Here is an 18469-nt window from a genome sequence, read left to right on the forward strand (position 1 = left end):
CATCAAAATTCCCAAACCCAATCTCCCTATTATCAAGCATGCTTGAACACCATAACTCTAAATATTTCAGCACAACTAACCATACAATTTTTAGTTCAAAACTCTTTCCTCAGCTGAGATGAACTACCTGAGCTTAACCTCTGATTTCCCCAAGCCCAACACCTTGATTCCTAGGCTTTAATCTTCAATTTCCCAAGAAAAATCCTCAAACTTCCATGGAACATAGAGAAAACGAGGGAGAGAGAAAGGGAGCTGCTGTATTCCTTTTTCCTTTATTTTCTCAAACCTTCTGAGTATTTCCTAGCCAGCTAAGTCTTAAACTTGAGTGGAAATGACTAAATTGCCCCTTGCCCTTAGCTTATTCCTCAAATGTTCACAAGGGCAATTTTGTCCTTTGCCTCAAATCCCGCTATCCACAATTTACATCATATATTCTCGCTACTTCCAATTTTCTCACACGGTTACCAATAAATTTTCCCATTACCCACTAATTCCTGATAATGTACTAAATCACTAAAATACCCCTAAGCATACCCAGAGCCGGGTATTAAAACACCGTTGTGTCTTTTTCGCTAACTTGCTCATCGGGATCGCCTCTCGTCGAGTAACCCAAATATATCCACATAATAATGTGGTCTCAATCACACAAACACATATTTGTATTTATTCCCCGAACGGGTCAGATTACTAAAATACCCTTCTTATAAGAAACGGGCCCACATACACATATTTAATATCTGTAACATGCAAACATAATTATATTATAATATAATTCACATAATAACTCAATTATTGCCTCCCGGCCCCCTAATCTAGGCACTAAGCCACATTAGGAAATTTGGGATGTTACAAAAGATATCCTCTAAAGAGCTCATCCAATCTTGAGCATTAAGTGGGTCTATGCTACCCTCAAAGATTATTGGTGGATGTTGTTTCTTGAACCGCTCATATAATGGCTCCAAAGAATGTAGTGTTACTGGGGCTTGTGGAAGAGGAGGTGGTGGTGGTGGATGTTTAGCAACTGGCACCTGTCTTTGTTGTTGTCGTTCTTGTAACAAATTTTCAATCTATTATGCTTGTCATCGAACTATTTCACGAATTTCAGCTATCTCTTTGGCTTGTCTTTCAAAATTAGTGCCCTGAATAGCTCCAGATGTATGTCCCTCAGTCATCTTTGTAATAACAAGTCTTATAAGCGGATATAGCCTTCAACCTTTATTGATTAGCCGATAATATACATGAAGGATGCAATAAAAGAAAATAAAATGCACATATAACACTTACTTGTGAGCTTAGCCTTTCCTTTCCTTCATGTGTACAAATGGAAAGTCTACAGAATCAATTTAAACCTAATCTCTGATACCACACTTGTAAGAACCCTCATGTTACCTTACTAAAATTAGAAATATGATATACTCTTATATAATGGGGGGTTACTTCTTTAACTTATTTCTTGAATACCTGTAAAATTTTAGGCTAATTTGAACTTTTATTTAAAACATAAAAACTCAAAGTATTCTTTTCTTTTGATTTGATATACATAGAGTATATATGGCCACACTTCAGAACAAAACACACCAAACTCAAACTAAATAAAATGCACACTCACTACAACAACTTTGAGATTCAATGACTCCCTACATTGTCTTACATCAATGGTGTAAGATATTAAAAATTATGAGGGATTTTAAATGTCTTATGTTGGGAGACATTGAAATTTTGTATTAATTACTAAAATTTTAAGACAATAAAAGTGTAGGGAGATGTTGAAAATTAGGGGTCTAAACACGTGTCTATGGGGACATCCAACATCTCCCATCCAACGTCTCCCACTAGAAGACGTGGGACACGTGGCACGTCTTCTAGTGGGAGACTTTGGAAGTCCCCACTAGTATTAACCCCTTCCTTCCCTCTCTCAGACACACACACACAATCAGAGAGCACAAACCAGTGGCGATTTTCTGCGATTTCTAGGGCACAAAAGGTAAGGTTTTCACTCTATTTTCATGGTTTTACTTTTTTTTTTTTAAAAAAAATCTTAGGTTATGCATAAAAATGAATAGTAAATGCGATTTTATGTTTTGTTTACATTGTTATGAACTTTCCCCATAGATTATAGGATTTTCTTAGATTTTCCATAGTTAGTTTCTAAGAAAATTTAGAATTTGTTGACAATGTAGAAATTATTTTAAATTTAAATATCACATTGTGTAGATTTCATTAAATATATATGTTTATGATTATGTTTAATTATTATTATTATTTATTTCAAAATTTAGCTATATTTGTTTATATACCTAAATATTTTTTATTTAAATTCCAGTTATTTTGATTTTATATAGTTATGTTAAAATAAATTTATTAAATAATTTTAAAAATATAAATATATGAAAAATTTTATGTTTTTGTTGATTATTGAGTTTTTAGGTTATGAAAAGTTTTATTGATTTTTTTGTTTAGGTTAATTAGTGGCTTATTGGAGCTTTTTTTATTTGTTTAGCAATCATTTACTTATTAGATATTTAGTGATCTTTGTTTAGTAATCGTTTACATATTAATTAATTTAATTTCGTAGGTTGTGATTTTGTTGGTGAGATTTTAGAGGTTATTTTTTGCATCAAAATTTCTATATCAATCACACATTTGAGGTAATTAAGTTTCTAAAATTATAATAATAAGTTACATATTGCCAGATATTTAGTGACATTTTATTTATTATTTATTGATTTAATTTTATTGGTTTGTGGATTTAATAGCAAATTCGATTACTACGTGAAGTAATTTTGCTAGCTTTTGGATTATTAATTGCAAGAGTTACATATATATATATATTCTTGTACTTCAACTTTTAATATTATTAAACAAATGTTAGAGGAGTTTTAATATCTTAAATATTCATCTATAGTGAAGTAGGTTCTGAGATAAAAATTGCGTGTTGCGGTGATAACGGAAGGTTGAGAACTTGTGTGTTTTAGTGAAGTAGGTTCTGAGAAATTTGGTTGTGTGCTGCGAAGCTATAAGGAAGAAAATTATTATATGTTGTTTGAATTGTTTGTTTTTCTATTCACATGAAGATGGTTAGGTCACTATTGTAGGGGAAATGCTGCCCGATTTTATCTAGGATAATAAACAATTAGCTTTATATAGACATCCAACTTTATCACGTGCTTATTTAGTGTCATTTCTTTTATTTGTCATAGACATAGGAGAATATATGGATAATCAGTGAATGTCAGCGAATAGGTTATCTGCGGAATATAGGAACAGGGTTGATTTGTTCTTAAGGTTTTGTTCGGAAAATGTGAAAGATCCAAATTGTACTTATTGTCCATGTCTTAAGTGTGGAAATGTTAAAAAATTTTATCTTAAAAAGATTAAATAATACTTATATTTCAATGGGATTGACAAGAGTTACACAATTTGGTATTACCATGGGGAGATAGCTCATATTGCTCCAACTCTGCCAAGTAGACCAAAAGAAGTGAGGAGGAATATAGTAGAGGAGAACTGGGATCAATTAGATGAATGATTAACGATGGACATTATGGATCAGGAGTAGACCCAAATAAGTTTGAGACACTCCTTAGTGATGCTGAGATACCGATTTACCCTGGTTGTACAAGATTTACAAAATTATCTGCGCTTCTTAGGTTGTACAATCTAAATGCTAAACGTGGCTGGAGTGATAAAATTATTACTGATTTATTTAGTTCTTTGAAGGAGTTATTGACCAAAGATAATGAAATGCCAATTTCATTTTCTGAGGCAAAGAAGATGTTAGGCTCATTAGGCATGCAGTACGAAAAAATTCATGCATGTCCTAATGATTGCATATTATATCAAAATAGCTTTGCATACGCAAAATCATGTCCTACTTGTACTGAGTCACAATGGCAAAAGAAAAGAAATGGTGACGATGTCAAGGAAGAATACCTGCTAAAGTTTTGTGGTACCTTTTGCCAATTCCTCGTTTCATCCGATTGTTTAGAAATGCCGAACATGCAAAAAGTTTGTCGTGGCATGCTAACGAAAGAATAAAGGATGGTAAATTAAAAATTCCAGCTGACACGCTTGCTTGGAAGAGAGTTGATTTGAAGTGTCCTTCTTTTGGAAATGAATCTCGTAATATTCGTCTAGGTCTTTCGAGTGACGGGTTTAATCCACACGTGTCTCTTAGCAATAAGTATAGTTGTTGGCCTGTTATGCTTGTCATTTACAATCTACCCCCATCGTTGTGTATGAAGAGAAAGTTTACGCTTTTGACGTTGTTGATATCAGGACCTAAACAACCTGGTAATGACATTGATGTCAATCTAGCTCCTCTTATAGATGACTTGAAAAATTTGTGGGATGAAGGGGTTAGGGTTTATGATACATATAGGTCGGAAGAATTTAATCTTAGAGCGGTCCTATTGTGGACAATTAATGACATTCCTACTTATGGAAATTTATCTGGGTATAGTGTGAAAGGATACAAGGCTTGCCTCGTTTGTGAAGAAAAAACATCTTCTGAATACTTGAAACACTCTCGGAAAATATGTTATATGGGACATAGGAAGTTCTTGCCTAATACGCATAAACTTTGGACTTGGAAGAAGGCATTCAATGGTAAACAAGAGTTTGAGGAGGCTCCTTAGCCATTGAATGGGATCCATGTACTTGAGAAGATGTCTAAAATTGTGTTCAAGTTAGGGAAGCCTAAAGTTTGTACACCTACAAAGATGAAACGTAGTCGTAAGGCTAAGGTTGTGGAGGAGCCAAAAGGGTGTTATAAAAAGAAATCTGTTTTCTTCGAACTTGAATATTGGCCTTTCTTACTTATACGCCATAATTTAGATGTTATGCACATAGAGAAAAATGTATGTGATAGTTTGATTGGCACTTTTTTTAATATTCCTCGGAAAACTAAGGATGGAATTAAGGCTAGACAAGACTTAGTTGCAATGGGTATAAGGGATGAATTAACTCCAAAACCAGATAAGAGATGAACATATTTACCTCCTGCTGCTTACACTCTTACTAAAGAGGAAAGAATGGAAATTTGCAGATGTTTGTTTAATATAAAAGTTCCATACAAATATTTCTCAAATATAAGGTCATTGGTAGACATGAAAAGTTGTATTCTGACTGGTATGAAATCTCACGATTGTAATATTCTAATGCAACATTTACTACCAGTGGCTATTCGATCTGTGTTGCCTAGGAAAGTTCGAGATGTAATCACAAGGTTATGCTTGTTTTTCAAGTCATTGTGTTGTAAGGTGATTGATCCGCTTAAGTTTCCCAAGTTAAGAGATGAAATTATTGAGGTATTGCGTGAGTTGGAGAAATATTTCCCGCTGGCATTTTTTGATATAATGATCCATTTGATAGTTCACTTGGTTAGAGAACTAAGATATTGTGGTCCCGTTTATTTAAGATGGATGTATCCATTTGAGCGATATATGAAGATTCTTAAGGGGTATGTTAGGAATAGAAGTCGGCCAGAAGGATGCATCGTTGAATGCTATATTGCAGAAGAGGCAGTTGAATTTTGTTCTGAATACATGACTGGTGTATAATGAATTGGGTTAAATGATGTTGAAAATGTTGAGATTTAGAGTTTTCGTGGTAGCATTGTATGCACAGTAAGTCGAGATATACTAGATGCAACACATCGTCTTGTGTTGAAAAATATAAATGAAATTCAACCATAGATCGAGTGAGTTATATTCATATAATACATTAAGTTTAAGTTATCCTGATGATTGTATATTCAATTGTTTAACAACATGTGTATAATTGAAGGGAACATTTTAATTGGATAAAGACTAAATTTCCATCCAAGTCAAGGAACCCAAAATGGTTACAAGACGAACATTATCAAACTTTTAATAGTTGGATAGAACAAAAGGAAAATTGTGTTGATTATGGAAAGTTGTCATTTATTGGTAATTACAAGATGACATGGTTGGTTGTTTTTAGTAATTTTTTTTTTGGTATGTTGATTTAATAGGTTGTGTCAGAATTACAAAACACATCAAATAAGGTTTCAGACATCGTTACGTAGATTTCTCGAGGACCTTCTGTTAATGTCATCAGGTTTTCATCATACATGATTAATGGTACTCATTTAACACTAGGGAGTGCGATAACAACAGAAACACACAAAATAGTGGTGTTAGCCTTGTTGCCAAAACTGTGCAAGTCTCTAGTGCAAAAGACAAAAATCCAGTTGAATGTGATATTAATTTTTATGGAGTAGTTAATGAAATTTGGGAGTTAGATTATATCATAACTCGAGTACCTGTTTTTTTTGTGAATGGGTGAAAAGTGACAGCGACATAATATATGAAGATTTTGGTTTCACATTAGTTAATCTAAAACGCATTGGGCACAAATCTGACCGATTTATATTAGCTTCACAAGCCAAACAAGTATTTTATGTGAATGATCCTTCAGACAACCAGTGGTCAATTATTCTTCCAACGCAAACAAGAGAATGGAACATTAAAGATAGTGATTTACATGATATACCTCTCGAAGAAGAACTTGTCACATTGACTACAATAGAAAATAATGATGAAGTTGATGATGATTGTATTTGTTTTCATGAAAACGGTTAAGGACTATGGGTTGAAGATAATGGGTCTTGAGGTACCATTTAATGAGTTTGATATGTTTATGATATGTGAAATTTTTAGTTTCATCTTTTGGTTTCATTTTTAATTAAAATGTTTGTACAACCTTTTTTTTTTATGATTATGAGTGTCCAAAATGGTTATAATAATGATATTTATGTTTCACTGATGGAGGGTGATCCTTTTCGTGGTAGTTCTGATGATGGGGAGCATCGCCCTCATTCTTGGCCAGTGGAACAAGAACATAAAACTGTGAGAGGACGCACATGGATGTCTAAAAACACCAAAAAAAGGAGTGAAGGGCATCTTACACATGTTGAATAAAACGAGTATGGTCAAATAGTTGGCGAGACTAGAAGTAATGTTTCATCACAACTTGGAGCTATTGTTCGAGCCACTGTGTCCATCAACACTAATAGTTGGAACGATGTTAGTATGTTGGATAAAAAAAAAATATGGGATACAATGAATGTATGATTTTATTAATTATATTTCATTTAATGTTTTTAAAATATGCACTGTTGTGATAATATGATTCTTATTACTTTCAAACTTACAAAAAACTTTTGATTTGGACCCTAAACAAAAGAAACAACTATTGATGGATGCAGGAAAGTACTTTCGAAATTTGAAGACTAATCTCACAGGGGTACACGTGTATGACGCTTTGAAAAAAATTCTCGAATGAGTTCCCGCCAACTATTCCATTTGGATTTGAGAATGTCATATAGCCAGATGAATTGTTAAAGTTTGTGAACTCAAGATTAACTCCCGAATGGCGTAGAAAGAGAGAAGAGATGAAAAATTATCGAGCATTGAATAAATAAAATCACAACCTCTCTAGAGGAGGCTATGTGCGTATTGAAGAGATGTTGATGCAACAAAGTGGGAAAAGCCTGACTGAACTTGATAGGGCAGACTTGTGGAGCATGGGTCGTCAGAATGCAAAAGGAGAGCTAGTTGGAGAGGCCTCTGAGATTCAAAAAAAATATTGTAAGTGTTCATATTTAATAATGTTGGTATATCAAATTATTAGCTTCTATATATAACTTTCTATGAATATTGTTTCACAGGATCATTACCGGCAACTCCAAGCTGAGGGTGATGATGAGCTGATGAGGGCGTTGGGCACTCCTGAGCCCCGAGGACGTGTTAGGGCTGGAGGACATAGTGTGTCCCGCATAGTAAACTGGAATAGTCCAACACCTACCTCAATGAAAAATAAATCGAAAGCCCCTTCTTTGAATGACGGCATTTGAAAGGAGTTTGAAGAAAGATTTCGGAAACAAGAAGAAGAACATCGTCAATAAGCACAGCGTCTAGAAGAGCGCCTTATGCAACAAGATGACCTCTTGAGAAAATTCATGGCCCAACAGAGCGGTTTGGGATCCAACATTGGAGTCCCACTAGCGCCACCATCATACAATGTGCCCGACCCACCAGTGCCACTGGCGCATGCGTCCTACTATACTTTTGACCCACTAGTGCCTCAATCAGAAGATCAAATTATTGCACTACAACCGCTTTTGAAAGAGGTAATTAAACTTTCTTCAATATTCCAAAACCAAATAGATTTCTTTACTGTTTCAACATGCTCATTTGTATATAACATGTTTCTTGTGCAGGGACGAGCACGCCAATTAGCCATTGGTTCGGTTTTAAACGTTGTTGCATCAGGTAAACTCATTGAAAGAGAGGCAGACAACAACTACCAAGTTATTATTACTAGCGTTCTTAAGCCAACCTTTCCTCTCCCTTTTGCATATCCTGATTTGTATATGTACATAGTTGCTCAAGCCATTGGAACCCCAATAGCGTGGCCTAAGGATTTTGTCATTATATTTGAAGATATATATCATGAGGTGATGCTATATTTTTAGATAATTATCTTTACAATTATATATTAATTTTTTTGCATTTGTTTATAAAATTCTTGATATTATTGTATACATGATCCCTCTACAAGTAGGACCAGATCACAACGACCAAAAGCTTCATCAACACAACAACCACGAGAAAGAAGACGACCACAAACTCCTCCAACACAACTGCCCCACACTCCATGGGAACGATTACACAATATTGTATCTCAGTGGGCTGATGGTGAGTGTGTCAATCTAGGCATAGAGTATGAAGTTTTTGATCAGGATATGTCTCACTGTTATATATTTAAGGATGACATACTTCAGTTTGCTCGAAAGGAGAAAATTGGACAAGCAGTTGTTGTAAGCTACATGAGGAATATATCTCACAAAGTTTGTTCATTTAATTTTCTAATTTGATTTATTCATTCATATAACAATTTTCATATTAGGTTCATTTACAGATATGTGGTACAACAAGGTCACCAAAATAAGTTTTTATTTGTCAATCCTAATATTGTAGCCACTCAAGGGAGTTCATTTGAAGATTGTGTTCAAAATCTGTTCAGACGATGCAATGACGTAAAATCAAAAGAACAAGTTATGCTTGTCCCTTGGAACCATGGGTAAGTTTAAAAATTTGTCATTTTTCCAACCAATATCAATACTTTTTTTTTTTTTAACATTTGATATTAAAATTTTTTCTTTTTCTTATGTAGTGAACATTGGATGTTGCTTATTTTGGCACCATATACATATCATGTTTATTGTTATGATCCGGTGAATTCAGATCTGAATAACAGTGAGGAGATTGTATCAGCGATCATCAGCGCTTTCAATCTTTTTTTATTTATGAATCTTCCTGATGCCGAGATCCCTGATACTCTATGCATTAAGTAGCCTCAGGTAAGTAATTGCAACATCAATTTTTGAACTTTTATAATTATTACGTAGAATACTATGTATGCATTTTTAACAAGTTTCAATTTAGTAATGAATTACTCATACTTTTAAATAATTAGTGTCCACACCAACCGGACAGTGTCACATGTGGATACTACATAATGAGGATGTTGAAGGATTTGATTGAACATGCGAGTCCCGGACATTACTTGAGAACGATATTATTAATTAAAATTTACAAATTATTGTTGAAACCATATATATAAATGTAATCAAATAATTAATTAATATATTTTACTTTATATTTTTTGCAGCTAACAAGTACGTCATATACAGAGGCCTAAATTGATGAGTTGCGACAAGAATGGGCGACATATATGTTACCGATAATCTAAAGTTACTGACCTCGTTTTTAGATTTTCTTACTTTTTACCTCTTTCTTCATAAACAGTGCAATATTTGTTAATTTTAAATATGTCTAACAAATATTGTGTTTCTTGTATATGTCTAACAAATATTGTGTTTCTTGCATATTTTCATTTTATTAATTATGTCAATTTAAATTTAAATTAATATTAAATTGATTTCAATTTAATTAATTATTAAAATAATTTAAATTAATATTAAAATACTTTCAATTTAATTAATTATTAAATCAATTTAAATTTAAATAAAAATAATTTCAATTTAAATAATTAATAAATCAAATTAAAATAATATTAATTATAAATTCATTTAATTTATCTTTTTTAAACCTCGGAGACTTTCAATGTCTCCCACTGGGAAAGGTGGGAGACTGATACTTCAAGTATACCAGCCACTTTTCGATTTGCTGAGGCTCTAGTATTGGACCATTGATAATTATTGCTAGCTATCCTCTCCAAAATCTCATAGGCTTCATTGTAGGACTTAGAGAGAATAACCCCATTAGCTGAAGCCTTTAACACCATGCGAGCGGAAGAATTGAGCCCATTATAGAATGTTTCCATTTGTATACAATGTAGGATCCTATGGTGTGGGCAGTTTCTCAATAACTCATTGAATCTCTCCCAAGCTTCACAAAATGATTCATCTTCCAGCTGCTTAAATGACATGATTTCATTGCGAAACTTGGCATTTTTGGTAGGAGGAAAGTACTTCATCAAGAATTTTTCAGCCAACTCATTCCATGTAGTCACCTAGTCAGATGGAAGAGTGTTTAGCCAAGCTCTAGCTCGATCCCTTCAAGAGAAAGGGAACAATTTAAACATTTGGGCCTCGTCACTCACTCCTTGTAGCTTGAAAGAATCACTCACTTCCACTTCAAGATGAAGATGAGGATCCTTAGTAGGTAGCCCACTAAATTGACCCACTGTTTGCAACATTTGGAACATACCAGGCTTTAACTCGAATTGGGGTGCTTGAATTTCAGGCCTAACAATGCCCGGATTGAGCTCATTAAACATGGGGGCATCATACTCCCTTATGGCTCTCTCTTTATCATCAACCATAGCAATTGCGTTAGTGACATTATTAGCACCCTCAACTCCTTCAACCTCTTCAGCCATATTAAGGTGATTTTGTGCCCGTTGTTCCCTTAGTTTTCTTCTAACTGTTCTTTCAATCTCAGGGTCAATAGGAGTTAGTTCAATGTCTTCTTGCTCGTTCATATAGTAAATCACCCGAGAAAAGACAAGAGCAAGCAAACAAAGTTAGCTCAACAAAGAAAAATAAATTGCAAGTAATTGATATTACAAAAATTTCTAATTCCAATCCCCGGCAACGGCGCCAAAAACTTGCTGTGATAAATTTAATAATGGATTTTAAATACGCAAGTGCACGTAGTCATACAAGTAATACAATGATAAGTAAATTGTCTCCACATTGATTGTAAAATAGAAAAATAAGCAAAACGATTACTGCACAACATGAAAGTACTAAAAATCAAATGAGTTGTTTATAGGTTGTTGACGGTGAGAACTCGTCAACTAAGTTGAGTTGGGAAAATTATCATGTCAAGGTCTCTAATGGAAAAGATGTAGAAACTTAAACAATCACTCAAGAACAATGATAGAACAATAATGGAGAATTCAGTCTTTCATTCACACTCAAGCCTTTGCTACAGTAAAATTTCCAACCCCCTTTCAGGTGGTGTTCAAGTTCATTTTATAGTAGGCTCTAATGGCCTTAGGTACATGGTGGTCCAGGAGACCAAGTGGTACATAAGTACTATGTCAGGGGAGTGGCTTCAAAGGTTGTGGTCGTACCTCCAGTATAGGAGCAGGTGTCAGGAGGATGTCTCCAATACTTGTCTGTACCCATGTTTGATGAGTGTTGGCAGGCATAGGGGCGCAGGTGGTAGTGGTGTCGACTCTGACCCTTGGCCGTAGGCGTACGGGCCATAACTCTTATCCCAGCAGTCCCACTGATACCGGTGTTCGTACTCAGTACTAGGTCGTACAAGTATGTCCCATTCGTCTCGTGCTGGAGCCGCTAAGCATAGGGGTCTCAAGGTGTAAGGAATGGGACCCTTGGTGCATGGCTCTACTCACGTGGCCACTAGGTGACGTAGCTCTCATTCCTTCGGGAGGCCCCCTTGGAAGGCTTATTGATGGCGCGACTCTCTTGGATGTTCACGAGGCCGAGTGTGCTGTGGATGTGTCCTCCATGAGGCCATGGGCGAGGCCATCATTCAGGCCTAAATTGCGAGGCCACTCTGGAGCCATGGGCGAGGCCATCACGGGGCCTAGATGGCGAGGCCACTCCGTGGGCATGGGTGAGGCCACCACGGGGCCTAGATGGCGAGGGCACTCCGTGGGCATGGGCAAGGCCACCACGGGGCCTAGATGGCGAGGCCACTCCGTGGGCATGGGCGAGGCCACCACGGGGCCTAGATGGCGAGGCCACTCCGTGGGCATGGGCGAGGCCACCACGGGGCCTAGATGGCGAGGCCACTCCGTGGGCATGGGCGAGGCCACCACGGGGCCTAGATGGCGAGGCCACTCCGTGGGCATGGGCGAGGCCACTACGGGGCCTAGATGGCGAGGCCACTCCGTGGGCATGGGCGAGGCCACCACGGGGCCTAGATGGTGCGTGCCCATATTTGCGAGGCCACGAGGCGTGCGGGCGTGGCCGAGCGAGGCCACCTAGTGCGTGCGGGCGTGGCCGAGCAAGGCCACCTGGTGTGTCCGTGTGTGGCCGAGCGAGGCCACCTGGTGCGTGCTGGCGTGGCCGAGCGAGGCCACCTGGTGCGTGCGGGCGTGGCCGAGCGAGGCCACCTGGTGTCCGAGCGTGGCCGAGCGAGGCCATGGCTTCTATGTCGTGTAAATGGGGGCTTCATGGCATCGATCTCATATTTTCCCTTGGTGAGATTTTGACCATCAACATAGGTTAAGCAAAATATTAAAGAGATGGAAATATTGAAATTAAAACTGAACTTAACAAGAAAATTGAAGGAAAATATATGGATTGTAAAATTTACTTGAATTATTGATTCCCCTTTATTAATCATCCTGAACAGATTGCGGCAGCAATATTCTAGCAAAACTCCCAGGTTAATAAGAATTCATTAAACATTCATAAAACTTTCCCAAATTTTATGACATTAATTCTTCTACCTAATTAAATATATTACTATGTCAAATGAGATTTAAGAATGCAAATTCAAGGTTTAATTCTCAAAAAGTTACAAAAGGCAAATAACACATCCTTCTGTTACTTGCTAACATAATCTAACCTAGATTATGACTTGTGTCATCCAAGTTCTTCCCATTAAATTTAACATTTCCAGCATTAAACATAATTAAATATCTTTCCATTATTGGCCAAACAATAACAAGAAATTAATATAAGCACACTTGAATGAACAAGAGAGACTTTACTAAAATAAAGTGCAAGAAATTATTAGACTATAATATAGGGTTTATCAACAATTCAAGCCACCTAAACTTAGTTCATGGCTGAGTTAATAAAAATTAATCCACAATCAAAACAGCCCATAATATTAAAATTCAAAAATCAACTCAGAAAATATAAAAATGAAGTTTAGAAATAGAAGAAGGAACAAATCCAATTGATGCTTGAGCTTCTCCTTTTTCGTCATCCTTCCTTCTTGCTGATTTTTTGTTTTTCTTTCTTCTTCTTGCTGGTTTTTCTTTCCAAAAATAGCTGCCTTCCCTCTATTTCGGCTGAAGCCTCTCTAATTATCATCTAGGTTTCCTCATTTTTCCCTCATTTTACCATATTGACCCTCTTCTTGGTAAAAACATGGGTCTCCTTTTTTCTTTTGGCAATTACTCTCAATTTTTGACTCATACTTTTTGTACTTGCCACCTTAGCCACTATTTCCATCTCACCCCTTTGATTTTGCACGTGTTCCTAGGTGTCCAAAAACTACCTAATCAAAATGTTTCAGCAAAATCTGCTTTGCTGCAGCAAAACCTGATAATTCAGCCATCAAAAATTCAATTCAGATAGTTTCACATGTTAGTTCATTCTTTGTACAATATTTATTCATGAAACTATTATCTTCAACCCATTAGTTATTAAGAACTACAAAAATAACTAAACTTAACTAAGATCAGAAAAACACCAAAGTTAGCTACAAAAGCTAAAAATACAGTAACATCACGCACGATTTTTCCACAATTATAAAATCAAAAACACATGAAATAACTCTTTATTCAAGAGTTGTCAGTCGGGCTACCACTATGAGCCTTATAGACCTCCATCTGAATCTTTAATCTTTTCTTATTGCTTCCCCAAAATAGTGGCACTAAAGGCTTCTTTTATTAGTTTGAACTTAACTTCATTTAATAAGATCTGCATAAAATCTTTCCTGAAATTTCATAAATCTGTGAACTTTTCTTATAATTGTGCATGCCCTGATATTATGCATATATGTTTATACCTTTGCATGCCACACATGAATGTTATGATGAAATGCCTATTATCGTGCTTGTCAATATAAATTAGAACAAATAAGCACACAATAAAATTTTATATAGCATATAACTCTTGTAATTGAGTATTTTACTTACCTAGTTTCCAAACTTGCTAAGATTTTTGCTGGTGAAATACTCTTTGCAAGACATAAGTGACCTGCCCTAATATATGTCAGATTAAAGATTTAATTGATAAACTGCTGCCATTCCTTATAGATATGGTATGTTTCCGAAAATTATGATGTATATCAATCAAGACTATAAAGACTAAGAGAAAATTAGTTTACAAACAACACATAGATAGACATCAGTTGTCTATTAAAACCTTACATAATTTTCTACCAACACTATTACAATTAATCACTTTGAACTGAAATTCCAACTCAGGAGGACAACAACCAAGATACATGATAACAAATAAAACACATACATATATGAGCATATATATATAATTAAAAGCCAAAAGTTCATAACTAAATTCCATAATAATATATTCTAAAGACAATGAAATAGAAATAATTATATACCATCAAACTAATATACTAAACTTATAAGAAACAGTCGACGCACTTATACATATATTCTTACTATTACTTTTTTTTTTCAATACTCATAACTATCCCAAATTTAAAAGCTTAAATATATATACATTAATGGAATATAAGCTTCTAAATCATAGCTATATGAACCGTTTACATAATAGCAACAAATCACATACACTATATATAGGAGACTAATTCACAATATATTCCTCAATATACATACATATAATACCAAGATTAACAGCAAGTGTCCCATTCGAAACATCATGTGTACTAATAAGTTTTATTATATAAATCTATCATATAGCAAGACAATTTCCCTTAGATTAACTACAGAGATACAAGAAATAATACTTACCAATTAAATATCTTTAGACCATAAACTAAGCAACACTTGAAACCCCTTCTATTTTTATTTTTCTTGTGTGTGCTATATATGGATACAGGAGAGATCAAGTTTAGTAAAGAAAAGTATCTATGCTATATATATATAGCAAATATAAAGTTTCATAAACAACTTACCGACTTAAGTAAAGTCGGATAAACCAATTTTCTTATTTTATAAAATAATAATAATTCTGAAGAAGACATTCTAACATAAATGATTTTTTTTTAATTCATTCTAAAATACAATCTATAAAATTAATGCACATCACACTTATGGTACACTTATATCACGGAGCATATCTTGAGTATTTCACTTCATAATAACTTAGAAATATATTAGTTACAATAATAATATTTTAAAGAAAAGCTTTATTAATATAAGATGTATTCCATATAAAATACAAAAATAAAAATAATATAGTGTCATGCAATTATTGGCTCACAAGACGTGTACTCCTCGGGCGTCTTCCTCCATGAAAGTTATCGAGTCGTTCTCTACTTTAAAACACTTTGGGGTTATTGCTCTAAGCTCATCGTACAAGGAGGTGGGCTTCGCCTAGCTTCTCGGGTGTATCGATCCCTTCATTTTCTTGGTTCTCCTTTGAATCCACGACCTCTAAATATAGTTCTGACCTCCCCTTCGACATTTGGGGCTCGTTCTGGAGCTCAGGGTGAGGTTGGTTGATCTTCTTGTCTTGGATTCTCTCTTCTAACGTACCTAGCCAGGTGCCCCCTATGTATGAGTTCTTCGATCTCCACTTTCAAGTGGGTGCACTCTGTAGTTGTATGACCTATGTCTCTATGGTATTGACAGTACTTGTTGGGATTTCTTTTGGATTGGTCCTTTCTCATTGGTGGGGGTTTCTTGAAAGGGACCTGATTTTCAATTGTAAGGAAGATGTATTCTTTGGTATCCGTCGAGCTTGTATAGAAAGTATATGGCATAGGCCTGGGCTCACCTCTGCGTTTGTGCCTCTTTTGATGGTCGTCTTTTTGCCCATGGGATGCTCTCTTCTTATTGGCATCGTTTAGGCGGTCAGGAGCAGAGGGCTTTGGCGAAGGCTCATTTCCTCGTGCCCTTAGATTTTCATGTCCATCTTCAACTCGGATATACTTTTGTGCTCTCTCTCAAAGTCATCTAAGTCTACAACCTTTCTTGAGCATGTTATCCCATAATTTTCTTCCAGGATGAGCTCTGGCTGTGATAGCCATCTCGAGTTCTGCTCTAGTTCAACTTCCCACCTTAGTTGCTTCCATATCAAATCTATGGATTTAGCTCTTCAAGCTTTTCACTATAGCTTTATGTTAGCAAGGACAGTACCAGGCATAGCATAATTATGGATCGCATGGTGTTTTTGGAGAATTTGTTAGAAAATTACTGCCATGACATGATGATTCCCACCCTTAACCTCTTGAACCACTTGTACGCAACTCCTTTTAGCGTAATATCGAAACAATGGAATCTTTCTTTGCTGTTGACCCCCCGTAACTTCATTAGATCGTTAAAGGGGTCAAAGTGATACTTAGGGTCCGTGGTGCCCTTATATGGGGTCCTGTTAGGTTCCATGAAGTTGGAAGTGAGTTGCTCAACTTGAATTTCCCCTGTGAAGGGTGACTTGTAGTCGAACTCATCATCTTTGTACCCCCCAGATTCAGTGACTATGTTGCTCCAAAGGCTTTGCATTAAGGTGTCTAGTTCCTTTCTCCTTTTCTTCAAGGAGTCTCGTAGGTCTTTAGGACGAACCCTCGCTTTCGCTGTGTCCTGCGGAGGTGTTGCGAGGGGTGTGGTTCTAATCTCAGACCCTCTTTGGTTAAGCTTTTCCATTAAGTCGGGAAGAGCTCTTTTGGAAGTGGTCTTGGGTTCATATCGCCCGTAGCTGGGGTTCACGCCAGGTTGTTGTTCCCTTTCTCCGAGTTGCACTGTAGGCGTAGAATCTTCCCTCTGTCTTGGGCAAGGGGTATTAATAGTGGAGAGTCGTGTTTTTCCATCATTCACAAGTATGGTGGTTTCCCTTCACACATGCTCTCTCCCTTTATGCTTAGGGATGGGGGCATCAAACTTCCCATGTAATAGGTCGTTGAGTACCTCTTGCATATTTTCAACCATGGTCTCTAATCTATGGTTTTTAGATGTAATTCACATTTCTCATTTTTATAGCGATGAGTTTGGGAGTTTGAGCTCCGTGAGTGTACTCGTGGGCTCTTACCGAGCCTCTGCTTAGAGGGACCTGGATCTCGATGGTTTGACAAGGGGCCACCAACGGCTTTGACGGAAGGCGAGTTGCATGGCCCTTCGCTAGAGTGGTGGCATGTGCTACATGGCCAACTATAGGATGAACAGCAGGGGATGATAATTCTTCCTCTTCGCCATTTTTTCTGGGCCACTATGGCGCACCTCCATTCGTCGGCAGTGGAGGGTCTCTCATGGACACCCTTAACTGGGTTCTATCAAGGTGAACCTTCACTTCTTGGTGAACTTGTAGGCGTTTTGAATGCCTTTGCATGTTTCCTTACCAGAATCAATAGAGGAACTATTGTTTGTTAGTTATTCTTCCAACAGACGATGCCAAACTGTTGACAATGAGAGCTCGTCAACAAACTTAGATCAGAAAACTCAAAGTTTAGTAAAAAATAATGAACTTGGAAGAATGCAGAAAGAACTTAGAACTTAAAATGAAGTTGCAGAGAAATAGTGTTTATATTGCTTAGTTGCCTTTGGATACAATGAGTTTTTCCAATCCCCTCAAATGGTCAGGGGAGGCCTTATTTATAATGGGATCTCTTATGGCTCTAAGTAAAAAAAACGGTTCCAATGGGAAAAATAGGTGGTAGTACTATGTGGCACCTTAGAGGATCATGGAGCATGTGTTAGTGGTGTCGAGCTTCAGGCCTGTCAAGCATGACATCTGTCAGAGGCATTGGAGGAGTTGCTCCTCCTCCTAGTACTTTGTACGACCACTACCCTTCTGACCTTGTACGACCACTACTCTCCAGACTTAGTATTGCCACTACTCATCTGATGGTCGTGTCTAGTTTGTACTTCGTACTACCCAGGCCCTTTTTCATACCTCCTCTTTTCCCATGCCTTGGTAAGCCCTTGAGAGCTTGAGTGCAAGGCATTTATAACTCGAGGGTGAGGAGGTACTTTTCCTCCAGGCTACAAGGACTCTTTGAGCTTACTTCCTTTAAATTTTATTGATGGTCTTAAGTTGGTATTCCAAGGTTGTTGAGGG

At 36.5% G+C, this 18469-nt stretch overlaps 1 non-coding gene across 1 annotated transcript; it reads left to right on the forward strand.

Moving 5' to 3' along the window:
* Positions 1-10390: 10390 nt before the first annotated feature.
* LOC133787594 (small nucleolar RNA R71) lies at positions 10391-10497 on the forward strand. The gene has a single exon (XR_009872605.1). It is a non-coding gene; the product is annotated as a small nucleolar RNA R71 (small nucleolar RNA).
* The last annotated feature ends 7972 nt before the right edge of the window (positions 10498-18469 follow it).

Source organism: Humulus lupulus, chromosome 6 (genome assembly GCF_963169125.1).
Source record: "Humulus lupulus chromosome 6, drHumLupu1.1, whole genome shotgun sequence".
Classification (NCBI taxonomy): Eukaryota; Viridiplantae; Streptophyta; class Magnoliopsida; order Rosales; family Cannabaceae; genus Humulus; species Humulus lupulus.